The sequence below is a fragment of the Jaculus jaculus genome, chromosome 18 (genome assembly GCF_020740685.1).
Source record: "Jaculus jaculus isolate mJacJac1 chromosome 18, mJacJac1.mat.Y.cur, whole genome shotgun sequence".
Lineage (NCBI taxonomy): Eukaryota > Metazoa > Chordata > Mammalia > Rodentia > Dipodidae > Jaculus > Jaculus jaculus.
Window position 1 is genome coordinate 47,134,534 of NC_059119.1, and position 19,736 is coordinate 47,154,269.

General features: G+C 49.3%; 1 protein-coding gene across 1 annotated transcript in view; it reads right to left on the bottom strand.

Annotated features, from left to right (window-relative positions):
- The window catches only part of Prkce (protein kinase C epsilon), a 607,312-nt gene that overhangs the window by 11,141 nt on the left and 576,435 nt on the right, over nt 1-19,736 (bottom strand). The gene's annotated exons all lie outside the window — the stretch shown is intronic.

Consider the following 19,736-nt stretch of genomic DNA (forward strand, 5'->3'; position numbering starts at 1 on the left):
CTTCAGCTCAGACTTCATGCCAATTTTTTTTTTTTTTTTTTTGGTTTTTCGAGGTAGGGTCTCACTCTGGTCCAGGCTGACCTGGAATTAACTATGTAGTCTCAGGGTGGCCTCAAACTCATGGTGATCCTCCTACCTCTGCCTCCTGAGTGCTAGGATTAAAGGCGTGCGTCACCACGCCCGGCTATTCTTGCCAAATTTTAATGACTGTAAGCCACCCAGGCGTTGGGACTTTTCTACAGCAGTCCCAGGCAAATAATATAAACCACAATTTTATTTTTCTGAAACTTTAAAAAAATTATTTATTTATTTATTAGAGGGGGGTGCAGGTAGAGAGAATGGGGGTGCCAGCGCCTCCAGCCACTGCAAATGAACTCCAGTTGCATGCTCCCCCCTTGTGCAGCTGGCTTACGTGGGTTCTGGGGAATCAAACCAAGGTCCTTAAGCTTTGCAGGCAAATACCTTAATCACTAAGCCATTTCCCCAGCCCTGAGACTTTTTTTTCTGAGTCCCAAAAAACATCTTTATACTTAACCTTGACTTCCTCCTTTGAGACTAAGGGTATCTAAATACTTGTCAAAATCATCACATGGGCTGGAGAGATGGCTTAGCAGTTAAGCCCTTCCCTGTGAAACCTAAGAACCCCGGTTTGAGGCTCGATTCCCCAACACCCACATTAGCCAGATGCACAAGAGGGCACATGCGTCTGGAGTTCGTTTGCTGTGGCTGGAAGCCATGGCGTGCCCATTCTCTCTCTCTGTATCTGCCTCTTTCTCTCTGTCTGTCACTCTCAAATAAGTAAAAATAAACAAAAAAAATTTTTAAAAATCATCACACTACTTCTGTAAATTGTCTCTCTAGTTCTCAGCTGACTTACTTGGGATATAGGCAGATTAAAAATATGCCACACTTTCTGAGTGTTGGACGGGAATATAGGACAAAGCTCGGGAAGACTCCAATAGTGGAGTCTATACTACACAGGTGTCATTTTAAATCTGTAGTCCATATCCTATGACATCCTCCAGGGCCTCACTCCATAGCCCAGGCTGGCCCCCTCTCACCGCAATCCTCTTACTTCAGCCCCCCAAATGTCAGGATTATAGGCATGACCCGCCATATGCAGCTTGCACTCAGACTTGGTGTCACCTTAAAATTTCATACCATGCCTCTTTCTATTAAAAAAATAAAACAAAACAAACAAAACCCTCTAGTTGGGTGGGGTGGCGCATGCCTGTAATCCCAGCACTCAGGAGGCAGAGGTAGGAGGATTGCTGTGAGTTCAAGGCTACCCTGAGACTACCTAGTGAATTCCAGGTCAGCCTTAGCTAGAGTGAGACCCTACCTCAAAAAACAAAAACAAATAAGAAAGAAAGAAACCTCAGGAACAGAGTGACCTGGTTCTAACACTGGTCCCCCACAGCATTCTGGGCTGTGGCTAACCCCTAACTAAACATCATCACTACGGTCACAGTTTTGATCTCATTTATGAGGAAGCTATTAAGGACTTTGTTCAATCACTTGCCCATGGAGAAGGACACGTGTACCTACAGCTGTTCTCTACTGGTTGTGAAGTTAATTGGTTCCAACTAGTTACCATTCTCCACCCAAACACCCACAACTGCTCATTAAGACTTCCAGGGACTTGCTTCGGTAACATCCATCTCAACGTATCTCCACCTTCTAAGTAGTAGGACGCTATTTGCCTGTCTCCCAACAGTTGGGTTCACAGATCCATTCTGTCACGTGCAAATTACCAAGTGCTTGGTGGAGACAAAAGAGTATTTTTTAGCAGCTAGGGGCCTGGAGCAGTGGCAGCTCTGAATCTCAGCTCCATACCCCAATCCCTGGGAAGTGTTCCCTCCCCAGAAAGTCTGTTTAATTGGCTGAGGATCTGCCCTGGCCAGGAGCTATTTGCCTAAGTGAGCTTTACACAACGCAGTTAATCAATCACCGAAATGGAGCTCCCGATGCTTGCTCCACCTAGTGGGCACGTGTGGCCTTGCACTTGCCTCACCACTGTGTGTCTGGCTTACGTGGGATCTGGAGAGTCGAAGATGGCTACTTAGGCTTCGCAGGCAAGTGCCTTAACCGCTAAGCCATCTCTCCAGCCCTATTTTTTTTTTAAAATTTTTGTTGAGATAGGGTTTTACTCTCTAGCCCATGCTTAGCATCTTTCTGTTGGGATTATAGGCATCAGCTGCTTATGCCTAGCTATCAATATATATTTGTTTGTTTACTTGTAGACAGCTTTTATGTAGTGCAGACTGGCTTCAAATTTGCTATGTCTGCAACGCTTCCCTTGAATTTCTGATCCTCCTACCTCCACCTCCCAAGTGCTGGGATAATAGGCATAAGCCACCCCAATGACTACCAGTACATCCTTTGAGTTGACCAGATTTCTTCAGAACACCTAACCCCAGCTGAATTCTGTCAGGTCAGCTACTGGATGGAATTTGACCATTTCCCCTCTCATCCTTCTTTCAGCTATTGTTTGCTAAACTATATAAAAATAGAATAAAAAATAAACTTCATTTGAAGGGTTACTTTGGAACAAGAGAACAGAAGAAAAAAAATCACTGTGATTTCCAGTAGCACGTACCCTTCCCCAGCAAATACTGCAGCAATCAAGAGAGCTTGACAGGGCTGGAGAGATGGCGTAGCGGTTAAGCGCTTGCCTGTGAAGCCTAAGGACCCCGGTTCGAGGCTCGGTTCCCCAGGTCCCACGTTAGCCAGATGCACAAGGGGGCGCACGCGTCTGGAGTTTGTTTGCAGAGGCTGGAAGCCCTGGCGCGCCCATTCTCTCTCTCTCCCTCTATCTGTCTTTCTCTCTGTGTCTGTTGCTTTCAAATAAATTAAAAAAAAAAAAAAAAAAAAAAAAAGAGAGCTTGACAGGGTACAATGAATGCTTTCACCGAGCTTCATAGCCCTCTGAGCCCTCCGCACTGGAGACAGCAGATTGTTACAAAACCTCAAACACTTGTTAGGAGATATATTTTGTTCATTTTTATTTATTTATTTGAGAGCAACAGACAGAGAGAGAGAATGGGCCAGGGTCTCCAGCCACTGCAAACGAACTCCAGATGCGTGTACCCCCTTGTGCATCTGGCTAACATGGGTCCTGGGGAGTCAAGCCTCGAACTGGGGTCCTTAGGCTTCACAGGCAAGCGTTAAACTGCTAAGCCATCTCTCCAGCCCTTTTTTTTTTTTTTTTAAGAAAACTGTAGTCCTGGTTTGGAAGCTTCCAGAGGAAGGGAGGACCCAAACTGTAAGTCCTCAGTGGTTGTTGCTCTCCCAGAAATGGGAAACATGTTCCTTCTTACCTACCACTGGCTTGATGAGCTTTTCTTTTTCTTTTGGTTTTTAGAGGTAGAGTCAGTCTCACTCTAGCCCAGGCTGACCTGGAATTCACTGTATTTTCAGGGTGGCCTCAAACTCACAGTGATCCTGCTACCTCTGCCTCTCGAGTGCTGGGATGAAAGGCGTGCGCCACCATGCCTGGCAGATCAGGAGGTTTTTAATGTGATTTTCAGAGCTGTTTTTGCCTCTAATTTCTACGGCCCAGCCATTTCAAGTACCAATGAAGAGTTTAAAACAAGACTTCTGGGCTGGAGAGATGGCTTAGTGGTTAAGGCACTTGTCTATGAAGCCCAAGGACCAAGGTTCAATTCACTAGGTCCCACATAAGCCAGATGCACATGGTGGCACATGCATCTGGAGCTCGTTTGCAGTGGCCAGAGGCCCTAGCATGCCCATTCTCTCTCTTTCCTTCTCTCTGTCTCTAATAAATAAAAAACAAACAAACAAAAAACAAGATTTCTTAACTTGGAAGCCAGGAATGGTGGTATATACTTTTAATCCCAGCACTTGGGAGGCAGGGGTAGGAGGATCCCCATGAGCTCGAGGCCACCCTGAGACTACATAGTGAATTCCAGGTCAACCTGGGCTGCGGTGAGACCCTAACCTGAAAAAAAAAAAAAAAAAGATTTATTAACTTGGGTTCCCACATGGTAGAGGTTTCTCTTCATCGTCCACTTGTCTGAATTAAGCATCATGTGGGAAACACACTTTGGGCATGTCTGTGAGGATGTTTCTAGAGAGGTTTTAACTGAGGAGGGAAGAGCCAGCATGAATGTGGGTAGCTCCATACCATGGCCCTGGGGCCCAGGACTGAATAAAAAGGGGGAAAAAAATGAGACAGCCAGCTGAGACCAGCATTCATTTCTCTTTCTAATTACTGATTCAATGCAGTCAACTGTCTCAAGCTATCTGTCCACTACGCTTTCCTCACCATTATGTCCCAACCAGGAACCAAACCAACCCTTGCTTAAGTTGTTTTTATCAGGCATGTTGTTAAAAACAACAGGAAAAGAAACGAATACATACCCCTTAAGCAAGAACTGACAATATATACATATTTAAAAATATTAAAATTTTTTTTGTTCATTCATTTATTTATTTATTTATTTGTTTGCGAGTGACAGAGAGAGAGAGAAAGAGGCAGAGAGAGAGAGAAAGAAAGAGAGAGAGAGAGAGAGAATGGGCGCGTCAGGGCCTCCAGCCTCTGCAAACGAACTCCAGACGCGTGCGCCCCCTTGTGCATCTGGCTAACGTGGGACCTAGGGAACCGAGCCTTGAACCGGGGTCCTTAGGCTTCACAGGCAAGCGCTTAACCGCTAAGCCATCTCTCCAGCCCTGAACTGACAACATTGTCTATGAAAGGCCAGAAAGCAAACACGATAGGCTCTGCGAGCCGTGTTCTCTCTCCCAAGCATGCCACTCTGTCCTCATAGCACAAAGGCAGCCTGGAAAATCGGTCGCTGAGCGGTCCTGCCTGGGTGTCAATAAAACTATCTTGTGGATGCTGACATCAGAATTTCATATGAACTTCCGACGTCACCAAATATTCAATTGTTAAAGATGGTGATCTGCACACAAAACCAGGAAGTGACTGGATTCAGCTAGTTTGACCTTTGGGGAGGGGTTCTGGGGTCTCCCTGAGCATCGTACAATGTGATGCACACATGCTGCATGGGCAGAAACACACTGAGGTTTCTGTGGAAAGCATGTGCTATATCGGGTTTTTTTTTATTTGTTTTATTTATTTATTTGAGAGCGACAGACACAGAGAGAAAGACAGATAGAGGGAGAGAGAGAGAATGGGTGCGCCAGGGCCTCCAGCCTCTGCAAATGAACTCCAGACACGTGCGCCCCCTTGTGCATCTGGCTAACGTGGGACCTGGGGAACCGAGCCTCGAACCGGGGTCCTTAGGCTTCACAGGCAAGCGCTTAACCGCTAAGCCATCTCTCCAGCCCCTATGTCGGGTTCTTGAGGGAAGCACAGTGACTCCATTGCTAAGTTGAAAACCAGTGACTTAGGATGGATGTACAGCTAAACTGGCTGAAACATTTCCAGTTACGAAACACCAGTGTTCTCTGGTCCAACGTTGTGTGCTCTCTCTTCCTCTCCCCCTCCCTCCCTCTCTCCCTCTTTCCTACTCTCTGTCTCTCCCTCTCTCAGAATCTAAATAGAAGAGAAAGCCCTGAGACAGTTATTCCCTTACTGGGCATTTATCCTAAATGCTCCATGCATCACTACAGAGACATTTGCTCAACCACGTTTATAGCTGCTTAATTCATTACAGTCAAGAACTGGAATCAACCCAGATGCCCCTCATTGGATGAATGGGTAACGAAGTTGCGGTACATTTACACAGTAGAATTTTATGCATCAGGAAGAAAAAGAAAAAAAAAAAAACCGAGACAATGAAATTTGTAGAAAAATGGACAGACTTGGAACAGTCATACTCATCGAACTCACAAGATCACAAAAAGACAAACGCCGCATGGTGTCACTTATCTGCCATTCCTAACCTGGACCTGCTATCGTACCTGACAGACAACTCAAGGCCCAGACAATAGGTATAAAAGGGCTTGGGGGGAGAAAAACACAAAATTAAATCCAAAATGACCTGATGCCATAGAAACCTTTATCCTTTGAGATAGCCTAAAAAAAATATAACCCTCAAAGAAGCAAAGAGGGGGAACCTGAAAAGTGGGGGCCTTGGGAGGGTAGGATGAAGCCTAAAACTTAAATGAATTTTTTTTCTGTCTCTGGCCTGTAACTCCCAGTACCAGAGATCTGTTGCTATCCACATAGAGCTGTTGATCGGACAAGACTGTCGAGGTCCCAAGGCAGCTTGCTGTCAAAGCACTTGATTACCCACCTGAGGCAAAAGCTAAGCTCCTATTCCTGAAGACACCATATGCAGCGGACGCAGAGCGGCGGGGAGACCTGGCTGGAATTCAGAAAAAAGCCAGTCCCCAGACAGCTGGCCTGTCTAATGCTGCAAAGCACTACCTGATCTACTGGGGGAAAATGGCCAAGAACTGTCTGAGCAACCAGAGGTCCGAGCTAACCTGAGAAGGTTTTCTAAGACCTGCAATATCCCCCTTTGCTTAAGCCCGTCAGACCTCAGTGACTACAATGTGTTCCACAGAGAAGACGGATGCATCTCATGGAGAAACATCTGGAAACCTTCCCTGGCTACTGAGCATGCACTGAGACCCTTCGTAGAAGGGTCCTTGAAGGGCAAGTGGAGGCAAGTGCCCCAGGACGTTAGCTCTAGACATGCCTTTCCACCATTCTTACAGGAGGCCCTCTGCAGAGTTGGTACCTCAATCCCTCCCATCCACCAGCCTCCCCCCCACAGCCTTCCCAGCTCCACATCTAAACACAGTTTGGCCTGGACCATAAAAAATATCTAGCAACACCAACGGGTGCAATAGCGGCACGTCTGTCATGGTGGAAACCAACTGCCCTCTAGTCGGACTGGAGGCCCGCTCCATGCGGGGAATACATCCCTGATACTGAAAACTTAAAACAGGGGTGGTCATGATCCCTACGGGTATAATGTCTGCTGCTGTCTGGCTAAATGTAAACACTATGCTTATCAAACTGCCCAGTAAGCACTTCTGTTAATATTCATACCCATATATTAATGCTACTCTCACTTTTGGTAGAGAATCTTCTCTTTTCAGATGGCAGTGACCTTGGGACGACTCAGAAGTATCATGCTGGAAAGAAGTGACCGCAGTGCTCAGTACTACAATATCCTCTATCACACCTTCCAAGGCTCAGGGCCTAATGCAGAAGAGGTGGCGGAAAGAATGTAAGAGCCAAAGGAAGGGTAGGACTCCTTACAACGTGCTCCCCCCAGACACAAAATGGCCTGGATATCCATGACCTCACAGTGCCTGACACTACCTACACAAGACCCTCATAAGAGGAGGAAAAGATGATGACATCAAAATAAAAGAGAGGCTGATTGAGATGGGGGGGATATGATGGAGAATGGAGTTTCAAAGGGGAAAGTGGGGGGGAGGGCATTACCATGGGGTATTTTTTATCATGGAAATTATTAATAAAATTTTTTTTTTTTTTTTTTTGTTTTTCGAGGTAGGGTCTCTAGCCCAGGCTGTCCTGGAATTCACTATGGAGTCTCAGGGTGGCCTTGAACTCACAGCAATCCTCCTACCTCTGCCTCCCGAGTGCTGGGATTAAAGGCGTGCGCCACCACGCCCGGCTCGAAAAAATTTTTTTTAAAGTGATAAAAAATAAAAATAAGTAAATCTTCTGCACAAAATTCTAAAAACACCTCTAGCAACAGAAGTATAAAGCAGAAATTCCAGCTCAGAGCCATGCCAGACTACTGGAGTTGACATGGCTCATACAGTGGACCTGGACACTACTCATGACTGGCACATAGGTGTCTAAATGCTCCCCAGCGAGGCAGGCCACACCCAGAGCCAAGCTGGCCTGCTTAATTTCTGTCCAACCAGCACCCAGACAAGCTCTGCCTGCTTTTTTCTTCTTGAATGGACCCTGGATTGCCAGAGCCCAGCAGAGAACGTCAGGCTTTCTGTACTTGGACAACTGCCTCTCCCCCCAGCCAAAAGAATTACTTAGTGTAGGGCAGGGTTTTTTCCCCCTCTCTGGTGCTGCAAACGAGCTGTCGAACCTGTCCTAAGAGACAAGAGTCTACTGGCACATTGTGGGAAAAGAAATGTCCGTTCCTGAACAGGGTGTGGTGGCGCACGCCTTTAATCCCAGCACTCAGGAGGCAGAGGTAGGTGGCTCACCATGAGTTCAAGGCCACCCTGAGGCTATATAGTGAATTCCAGGTCAGCCTGGGCTAGAGCAAGACCCTACCTCAAAATAAGTAAGTAAATAGGGGGCTGGAGAGACAGCTTAGTGGTTAAGGCGCTTGCCTACCAAGCCAAAGGACCGGGGTTCAGTTCCCCAGGACCCACGTAATCCAGATGCACAAGGAGGCGCATGCGCCTGGAGTTCATCTGCAGTGGCTGGAGGCCCTGGCATGCCCATTCTCTCACTATCTAACCCCCGTACCTCACTCTTCTTGCAAATAAATAAATAAAATTAAAAATAAATAAATAAATGTCCTTTCCTAGGAAACCATCCCCAAAGCCTCCTGTTCCATCTCACACCTGAATTTCCCTGTCTTGTGCCCCTCTTTTTTGACCCTTTCTGGAACTGAGGCTGAATGATGACTGAGCCAGTGACCGTTTCTCTGGGATAGACTCAGCTTCTCCACACGGGCAAGGGAATAAACCTCACACCCGGGAGACCTGGCATGATGCGGGTCACATGCAGGTTCCTTAGGTGCCCACGGTGCCCGACCCACGAGAGGCTGCCCCGCCGGGGAGGGCAGCACTGTCGCCTGTGCACTGAGGCTTGGAAGTGTTAGACGGCTGGTCTTGCGGTGCCTTAGGCCGGCCAGCAAGGGGGTAAGTCAGGACTCATGTTTGGCTTGTCCCGTCCCCGAGGCTGGCTTCCTTGGCGTGTGCCATCCTGTCTCTCTCACTAGCACCTGCCGGGAGGCACCGCAGATGGAGAGATTACTCTGCCCAGCCCAAGTTACCAGTTTGATGGCTGCTGCCAGTGTGCTGATAGGCTAAAAATAAATAAATAGCTAAGATTTTTGCATCTGCCCCACATAGCCCATGGCGCAGGTGGCCACCAAGACCCAATGGGTCATTTCTTACCCATCAGAGATATTGGCAGAGCATAGCCTTTAGGCATTTGGTATCAAAACCAACAGTAAAAAGTCCATTTTATAGCTGGGCGTAGTGGCACTAAGTCTTTTTTTTTTTTTAATTATTAATTTATTTATTTGAGAGCAACAGACACAGAGAGAAAGACAGATAGAGGGAGAGAGAGAGAATGGGCGCGCCAGGGCTTCCAGCCTCTGCAAACGAACTCCAGACGCGTGCGCCCCCTTGTGCATCTGGCTAACGTGGGACCTGGGGAACCGAGCCTCGAACCGGGGTCCTTAGGCTTCACAGGCAAGCGCTTAACCGCTAAGCCATCTCTCCAGCCCGGCACGAAGTCTTTTATCCAGAGTGAATTTCAGGTCAGCCTGGGCTAGAGCGAGCCCCTACCTCAAAAACAAAACAAAACATCAAACTCCCGCCCCCCACAATACATTTTATATATGTCCTAGGACATATCACCCTATTGCTACTGCTTCAAGAAAATCGCTAGCAAGTTTTGTTCGATTCCTTTTTTCCTGATGAAACAAACTCACTGAACCAATTTGACAGCCTACTGCTTACTGGACGGAGACCTCAAAGGACAGCTGACTGGGTTCTGGACGCAGGGTGTCCAGAGACTGCACATGGCCTTTCCTTCTGAGGAGGGCTCAGCAGTAAGCGGGTAGCACCTCGGGGCTGGCAAGGAGGACATTTGTCCGTGTCCCCAGCAAACGCTGGCCAAGCTGACCTCACAGCTCCTGACCCGGGGAGTCATTTCTCACTTATCATCTGCTGTTCAAAGCACTGTCGTTTCTGACATCTGCTCGGGGGCAGTGTGTGGGGGGGTGTCTAGCTATTTCAGGGATGTTTGTGCTACCCAAAGGAGATAGTTTCCAGTCTGTTCCCTGGCAAAGATCGTGTTTCTGCAATCGCCAATCTCCCCCTTGGGCTTATTTATGAAAAACGTTCTAGATAGAGATCAGTTCTCTTGGCCTAGGATTTATTATTGTGTTGCCTTGCTGGCTTTGAAACAGGAACTGTAAACATTCAAATATGTGTCTCTCGCGTCAAGATGAGGTCACCCATCTTCCGTCCCCATTAAACCACAAGTTTCAAGTTTCCTAATATAGAAGCGCATTACCTCAAGTTTCCAGGTATAGACGGGCCTCCATCTTGGGCCACAAAAAAAAAGTGAGAAGTCAGAGATGGATCTGGGAAGTACTTACTGATAAAGATCTTTAAGATCTACAGAAAATATTCATCCACAAATACACATCGAATACATGCTGTGTGTCAAGAGGTATTCTCAGCTCTGGGGACACCTGTGAGGGCACAAAACAGGCGGACCTTCCTCCCTTAATATGTACACCACACGGTAGAAATGTTCACCTTGAATGGAGGCCACAGGAGGAGTCACTAGACCACTGCTAAGAGTTGACTGAAATTATCCACAGCGAGAACTTGAAGATTTTCAAAGCTCGACATCTCACGGGCATGCTGCTGGGTGAACGGGGCAACACAAACAAAAGGAAAACAGCAAAAAACAAAAACAAAAACAACAACAACAACAACAACAAAAAACCCAGACATGCTATTGTGGTTTCATTTATGTGAAACTCTGAATTAACAGCGACGAAAGCAAAAGCAGACCTAGGTTGTGTAGAGCTAAAGCCACCAGGAAACTTTGGGGGCAAATGGAGATGTTCTTTGAAGACATTATGTAAGCAGATGCATGGGTATAGACATTAAAAACAATTCATCGGAATGTTATGGTCTGTGTCCATATTACTGCAGTCAAATTGATTTTAAACCCTCATGGGGTCCGTTCCTCATGGAGTATGCCCCTCAGCTCACTGCCTGTGATACGTGGTAGGCACTTAATTTTTTGAGCCCCCTCTTTTGAGGAGTCTATATTCTGGATTATTTGATGGAGTGCTGATAGCCCAAGTCTTCCATACTTCCCCAGAAAGACAGTAGGGGAGGAGGAAGAGGAAGGAGGCTGGCTATAGTCCCCTCGAGAGGTGTGGTTCGTTTTCCAGGTCATCTCGGTCCATGAGTCCACTGTGTGTGGGGGGAGGAGTTGGGGGGCTTGTCCTTCCATCTTCTTACTCACTGACCCAGACATTCATGACCCCCACTCTTCTGGGCTTACATGCCTGAAAGACTCCACTTGCATCCGAGGGAACATTTCAAGGTGGAGTAGGCTACGGAAAGGAGTAGCGAGGAAAAATTGTGGGGGGGAAGGTGAGCTCCCAAACTGTAGACAAGCCCTCTCACTTTGAAGAGACAGGGGTTGGTGTGAAAACTAACAGACATTCACAAACCTAATGCACACCCCCCTTTCGAATCCCAGCACCCTAGAATCACACTTGAATGTCACTTTTAGGTCAAGGCCAAGTTCGCTACCTGTCCCTTTACCACACCTGGCATAAACAATGGAAAGTAAATAGAGCACTGATGCCCTCAAATGCCACACTGGACTCTCCGGGGCTTCTGTAATGAATGGCACCCCCCCCCTACACACACTTGGGAGTTCTGAAGCATAAACTTTGAGGGCTTGATACAGATACGGACCCCTATCCGCTCACATAGTACGCCCACGTACCTGCGCTCGGCACCGCATCAAGGTGGGCTGGAGGGAACAAGCGATGTGGGAGCAAGCCCCTCCTTGGGGAGGGTTGAGGGTGCATTCCTCCATTTCCTCTGATGTGCACCAGCCAGCCCGAGCATCGTCCCTATGGCCCTAGCTGCTGGGTCACATCCTTCGCACCCCTTTGCAATGACAGGCAGGGGGACATGACTCCTCTAGCTAAGTGGCCCGATCTGAACAAGATCTTCTAGAAAATCAAAGGTAGGATGTGGCCCGATAAGAATGCCAAGATCACAGAGGCCCTGGCTGCCAGCCTGTCTGAGGAGAAGCAGCTTATGAGGAAATGATGATTTGTCATGGTACCTCCCGACTTTGGCCCTGCAACCTTAAGAGGCCGGGGCTCGTGACCCCTGCCCCGAGCCACTTATTACGTGTTATAAGTGTATATTAAGCCACTTATAAGTGCTTCAATGAGTGTCTCCTCCCTCACCAGCCATTTCTCTGCACATGCTGTTGCTAGGGTGGTGGTGGAGTTCACCTCCCCCTCCAGGAACGTGGGGAAGGGTGTGCGTTCTGGAAATCTCTGTTGTGCTGATGTATCCCCCCCAACACCCATGAACTCGTGAGTTTTGAATGCTCGGTCCCCAGGTGGTGGCAATTTGGGAGGCGGAGCCTTGCAGGAGGAGACACGTTGCTAGAGGCGGGCTTAGGGGTGTTTGAGCCGGCTCCCCCTTACCAGAGCTTGACTCCCTCTCCTGCTACTGTTTTGCCACCAGCTATGGCAAAGGGGTGATGCCCAGCCTCTGCCTCACCACCCAACCCTTGCCATCATGGAGCTTCCCCTCGAGACTGTAAGGTGAAAGAAACCCTTTTTCCTCATAAGCTGCTTCAAGTCAGGTGCTTTATCCCACCAAGGTAGCTAACAACTGTCGATGAGAAGTGGTCTCAGCTGCCTTTCCCCAGGTATTTCTCTCTCTTTCTAACCCTTCCCAGCTCTCTTTACCATTAAGCTCCAGTTCCTCAAGGAAGCCTCTTTCTTTACATCACCCGTAGCTTCGCAAGTCAAGAACATATGCTCTTAACAGTGAGTGTATTTGTGTGTGATCTCAAGTCCTGATGAGGCAGGAAGGAAACCAAGTCCCATAAACACCACAGGGATAAATTCATGAAGACACAGCCCAACCCAACAGCCAGTAAGTCATAAAGGAAAACTCAGGAGTCCTGAGAAATCCACAACCAAACCCAGGCCAGGCCAGCCTTATGAGGGCTCTGATGTTTCCCCGAGATGCTAGAGGGTAAGAAGGGACTCAAACGAGGTCCCCACTGGTCTCCCACTGCAGGCCACAGGAATGCTTCTGTAATCTGAATTCTCAGACAGGCACTACCATGGCTGTTTGGCTAAGAAAAACCTGGGCATCTGTGTCACAGAATACCATCTCATTGGTGATAGCTACCATACCAGAAGCCACTGTTCAGCAAAAGCACTGTCGAGGGGCTGGAGAGATGGCTTAGCGGTTAAGCGCTTGCCTATGAAGCCTAAGGACCCCGGTTCGAGGCTCGGTTCCCCAGGTCCCACGTTAGCCAGATGCACAAGGGGGCGCATGCGTCTGGAGTTCGTTTGCAGAGGCTGGAAGCCCTGGCACGCCCATTCTCTCTCTCTCCTCTATCTATCTTTCTCTCTGTGTCTGTTGCTCTCAAATAAATAAATAAATAAATTTAAAAAAAAAAAGCACTGTCGAGAATGAAGGCATGGGGAATAACGATGGCTACCCAGTTCACAGACTAAAAGGAGGGAAGTGGGCCAGATGCTGTGGAGCAGGTCGAGAATCCTGGCACCTAACACAGGGGGTCATGAGAAAAAACTGGGTCTCATAGCTCATTCTAAGGCTTACTATACAGCAAAACCTCTCTTGAAAAACAAAGGAAAACAAAAGTGATGAAACCTAGGGACTCATCCCATCCAGGGGGCATTCCACATCTGGGTGAGTCACCCTTTTGCGTTCCCAGTGGTTATGTAGGAACTGAACACCAGCAGACTCTTTAAAGACGTTGGAGCCACGTTCCTTCCCAGCCTCCAGATGCCATTCTGCCCTCTAATGACTATTGCCCAAATTGGTAATGCCACCTCACCATCTGAACCCCTTCCCCTCGACTCCTGGGTGGCAGGAATACTGTCCAGGGCAGTCTCTCCCACCCCCTGACCTCCTGTGGTCTCCCTGGCCACATGGATACCAAGTTCTGTGCTAATCATTCTAAGAACCCATAGGCCAAACTGGAATTGGATTACATCTGATTGCCAAACCCAGCTTCTGAACGTCATATGACCTCTTGCAATCCTTAACTCTTGGTTCTTGGAGCCCTGGGGCGAGAAGAAGAGAGATGGCCTTACCATGCTGGGGAAAAGCTGGCGAGGGGAGAGATGGGATTCAAGCTACGGTACAAAAACCTTGCTACTGATCCTGTTTCCAACTCCACAAGGGAAGTGTTTCCATTCCAGTTTACAGATAAGGGGGCGTCAGAGGTTCAGAGCAAGGTGACTTCTCGGGATCACAAAGCTGACCTGGGACCGCAACTTTAGTTCACTGAAGTCAAAGCCAGTCTCCTGTCCACAGTGTTCCATCCACCACCTAAGGCAGCTACCGACAACAGGCACCTGGACCTTTCCTGAGGCCTCTAAGTGTGGGCCGGGGCCCTGGCTCCTGGAGAGAATGGTTAGCCTCTTGGAGGCCATGGATCTGGGGACACCCTCAGAGAAGAGCTGTGAGATCCAACACAGACTCCACCAGGAGATGGGGAGGATGAGGATGGCATCGCTGCCCATGCTTGCCATCAGGGTCCCTGGACGTGTGGGGTGACTTTAAAGGAAGGGCCTGTGGGCCGGGCGGGGCTCCCCTTAGGGCACTGAGCAGAGTGGGGGTGTGAGGTCTAGAGCGAGCCCACTTCCCGGGTTTTCTCTCAGCACAGCTCAGTCATGCAGGAGCATGCGGGAGGGGGGGCCCCCCTTCAGGGTCCTGCCATGCAGCATGGATGGCTGGATGGAGACGGATCATGAGGTTGAAAAGGGGGCCTCTAGGTCACCGGGCCTGCGGGCTCACCTACCTGGAGAGACTCCCACTCTGGAAGCCTTACCTTCAAGAGGAACATTCACACTGAAGCAAACTTGAAAAGAGAGAACACGCACACAAAGAGACGTTTACTCGGCCAGCATTTCCCTCGTTGCCTTTGGTGTTCGGGTCAGTTAGGACAAGTAGATTATTTATTTATTTATTTATTTTTTGGAGGGTTTCTGAGGAAGTAGCGCTCTTCCTCCTCCTACCTGGCTAACCCCCATTCCAGTGGTGAAGCCAATGGGAGCTGTGATCTCACTCAGAGTGGCATGCTTTGGGCGAGGCAGGCATGAGCACGATACCCCCACCCCACCCCCCAGTCTGCAAACACATTCCTTCGTCCCCTAGGAACACAAAAACTAAAGAAGTGCTCTCCCTGGGGGATCAGACAGCACCATCATCTTACAAGGAACCGCCAACGGGACAGATCAGTGGATTCCTTGCTTGGATATGGTCTCCAATAGCAGAAGCTTTGGTGCCAGCCTAGCTTGGTCTCTTACTCCTCTGCCTAGCCGGCTGCTGGGTACCTGCCGTCACACACTCTGGGTGCCCTTAGCTTGGAAGCCGGCCATCTCTAGGAAACTGATTAGATACCAGAATATGTGTCAATGCAGACTTTGTTTTGCTATTGGTGGCGCCGTTGCTTGTGACCAGTTTGGTGTGCGGGATGCGGGATTCAGGAGACAGATATTCAGGGGATATAGACAAGGGAAGCTATAAAGAAGTTGGGAGGATACATGAAAAAAAGAAAAGAAAAGAAAAACTCCATGCTGAAGCAGAGGCCACTGAGTTGGGGTGTGGGGGGGGCGAGTTCAAAGGGGTGACAGCCTGCGGGCAGGAAACTCACAGCCACACCCTTAGCAGCTGGAGAATCAGGGTGAAGGGTGACCCAGGGAGGCGGAGACCCTTGGGAGGAGGGGCAGAAGTCTCAGCTAAGCAACTATGTCAGGAAGGCAAAAGCCTGAAGGGGACAGCAGCCGGCCGGAGGGATGTGAGGGAACTTGACCAGAGGCCACATTCCAGTCTCTCCAATCCGGACAATCTCTTTGGTGGTATCTTTGGGGGTGCTGTGAGCCGGACCCCAGTCTCTAGCTGAGCCAGACACAGCGGAGGCAGGTTCAGCTGGGCAGGAGCGGGGGAGGTTCAAAACCTCTGGAAACGCATGCTACTGTATGCCAGTCTGGCCGCCACGACCACTGCTTGGCCTTACCTCTGGCACTGAGGCCTCCCTGAATGCCGACAGACGAGTCACCCCCAGCCTACCCAGCTGTGGCCAGCTGAGGCATGGGGCAACGGTTTGGAAGCGGATTCTAGGGAGTGGTGCCATCCTAATGGGCTTCCAGCTGGGCATGGGTATAAAGTAGGGCACGGGGTGGGGGGGGTTGTCGCACAAAGAAGAGACCCAGGGCTATGCCATGTATCCCCAGCACTTGGCCAAACTTCCCTGGAGCTGCTCACTCTCAGCAGGGGTTCTCTGCACCTGCCTTTCTTGCTGGAGCACTGTGGCCTCACGGCCACCACCAAGTTCAAGGCTGGCGCTTGCCGCTCGTACACTTGATCCCTGTCTTTCACGCAATGTCTTCCCTTTCCCTTACAATCTAAGACAGGATCCAAAGACCTCAGTTTCCCTCACAACTAGTTGTTCCTCTGCTCTGGGCACTTTTTCCCAATGCTGGGGGTCTGAATGAACTTTCCTTCAACTGCTGTTAAAAAGGCCTTTTGTTTTTTGGGGGGCTCAGTTCTCCTAGGAAGGCAACTGGCACCTCCTCAAGTTGTCTGAAGCCCAAAGAAAGCTAACCTCGTGATGGAACCGTGGCCCTATGGGAAGGATGGCTTCTGACTTCTGTGATGATGTGCTCTGGCCTCCCAGTATCGCTAGTGACCTCAGGTGACTGGGCATTTACCTACAGCTAACTCTGCACCTGCCTGGGGGAACAGAGAGCTGTCTCTTGCTGCTGTCTGCTTCATTCAGATAATTTTGCCCAAGTTGGGTAGAGTGAGGTGATGGCTTACATAATTCACATGGCTCCTACAAGGCTTTCTGAGATGAGAAGAAAACAAACAAACAAACCGTATATTCATCACTGCCATGGGTTTAACTCAACATCTGTTTCTAGTAGACCTGAGCCCACAGGATGTGAGGTGTGATCATTCCCATGTTTCAGGAAAGAGTTTTCAATTTAGGGACCATCAGGGCACTTCTCTGATAGCTGACTCGATGCAAACTGTTCTCTCTCTTTTCTCCTCACAACCTTGATACTTCTCTTGAGAGAAACCTTGGGTCCCAAGGATGGAAATGGGAGAAGGTATGTAAAATAGTCTGATTAAGGGCTGGAGAGATGGCTTAGTGGTTAAGGCATTTGCCTGTGAAGCCAAAGGACCCAGGTTTGAATCCTTAGGACCCACGTGAGCCAGATGCACAAGGGGCACACGCGTCTGGAGTTCACTTGCAGTGGCTGGAGGCCCTGGCGTGCTCATTCTCTCTCTGTCTGTCTCTCTCTGCTTGCAAATAAACAAAAATAATTTAAAACATAGTCTGATTAAGTCTCTGAAGAGCTGTGGCTACAAGCTCAGTAGGGATCCACAGGATTTAGCCAAAGTACGAAATATCGCTTGCAGAATCTCTGCGCTACCTTTGTCTAGCTGGTCTAATTTTCTCCCCCAGCTAACATCAAATCGACCCAGTGAAGCTTCCCCCTAGATCCTCTAGCATGGTGGTCTGGGGGGGCAGAATAGGGACAGGTACATAAGACAGTTTCCCTGGCAAATGTGAAAACGGGCTTTAGGAAACTAAGACAGACATTGAGAGCTCCTGGATGCCTCCATGCTTTTTATCTTTGTCACCCTCCTGGGAGAGGCAAAATCCCCAGAAGTTGGCTTGAGTCCCGAAACAAAGGAAGTGGGGGTCACCTTTCTGCCGCAAATGGGGGCGGGGAGCATCTTCAGAGGCCCGAGGAAGGAACGTCCTAGTCTCCCGCGCTAGAGGGGCCCAGGAGGTGGCGGAATCCCACCTGATTCTTGACTCAGAGAAGTACCTTCCCCTGCCATTCCTGGGATCCTTCAGAACCCCCTTGTGGGAGCACCTTCTCATCTGGCCAGGGTGGGCCTAAAGGGGCTACCTGCCATTCTGAACCAAGGTGAAACTCAAATGGTGGAGTAGATCATGTCCTGGCCTACTTCAGTGTCCACCCCTTTTCTCTGTGTGTGGGACTCTGTCCCAGCTGGCAGGCCCACAGTCCCCAGATTGGAAGCCCAGGGAGGAGGTTGTGGACCAGTGGGACTTTGGAAATCATTTCAGTGGTGCTTAAATCCCAGAGTGTCTTCTGAATTTGAGTGCAAACTCCTGGGAGTGGCTTCTGCCCGCTAAGGAGAGGTCCCATCCCCTACTACAACCCAGGGGGGCGCCTATCTCCATGAATCGGTACGGGAGCATCCTTTGAGATTTCTGGCTAAAGTTCTCCCCTATTTCTTTCCTTTGTAAGAGATGTTCTACAGCCTCTCTGGTTTCTCAAGCCCACACCAGCTCTTGTTCACTTTTGTAGTCCCAGGGGCTTCCCTTGGCTTCTCCTCACAGAGTGGCTGCTCCTCAGTCCCTATGTAGCTCCCTCTTTGGGTCCAGTGTTCCCCAAGTCTAGATGAATGGCCTGTTGACCTAGAGCTTTAGAGTCAGTTCAAAGCATTCTGCACACTAGTCCTTTGTCCCTTTGTCTCATCCATTTTCAGTTGGTTAGCCCTAGACTCTTTTTTTTTTTTTTTTTTTTTTTTGGTTTTTCGAGGTAGGGGTCTCGTTCTAGCCCAGGCTGACCTGGAATTCACTATGGAGTCTCAGGGCGGCCTCGAACTCACGGTGATCCTCCTACCTCTGCCTCCCAAGTGCTGGGATTAAAGGCGTGCGCCACCACGCCTGGCTCCCTAGACTCTTTAGTTAGCTCTGCACCTCACTTTTCCAGGGCTCGGTTCACTCCCATTGCATCTATATTAGAGTTCACCCTCAGATCGGAGCTTGTGGTTTTTCCTTCTCCTCAGGCTGGTTTCCGGTGACCCCCTCCCCTCCCCCCCCCATTCTGTCAGGTGCTCAGTGAATTTTATCTTTGAGAATATTGGTAGAGGCTCAGCCATCCGGTAGGCTGGCACATAGGGTAGCTGATCCCTGTTAACTTAAGCAACCTGAAATTCAAGCCTTCCTCAACCATCATCATGGGGTTGATAACACAGGGGGGCCCAGAGCTGGGGTGAGATGGGCTGGAGTACAGAAGTTCACGGAGACAAGGTGAACCCAAACCCGGCCTGTCCCAAGCTGTGTGCTCCCCAGGAATCACACACACACACACACACACACACACACACACACACCCCAATGTAGGAAACAAGACAGGAAAGACGGCAGACCTGAGCACCCAGACACATCCACCTCAAACATCTGGGAGTCACCTTCTGGAACATTCTAAGCTTGAAGTACTATCAATAATAGCTCCTCACAAGAACTCCTTCAGAAGATTAGAATTCTTCTCTAAGAACACATGAACACACACAAGCATCCATCCTTTCCATCTGTGGAGTTGGGGAGAGAGAGCTCCTCTGACAGAATACGGTGACCGAGGGCTGGCTTGTGACCTCAGGGGCTCTGCAATCACAGGTCTGAGCTCTTGTCCAATACATTCCCCTAGCCGATTTCCTCTCTTCAGGTCCCAGGTACCTGAAGGTGGCCACCTAGGCTCTCAGTCTGAATGACCTAACTGCCTCTCTGCCCTACGAAGCAATGGAATTAAGACCCTATCCCACCAGGAGCACCCCAACAGCAGGTTTCCCTGCCAGAATCTCCCCATCAAACCCAGACTGTCATTACGCGACTTTTGCCGGCCTCTGAGCGTCACACACCTTGAGTCCCATCCCACCTGTGCGCCAGAGCAGGCCGAGGGGAGGAGAACAGATGAGATGGGATTCTGATGGGACTCGGAGAAGCAGAGCCTCTCTGGGGGTGAGGGGGC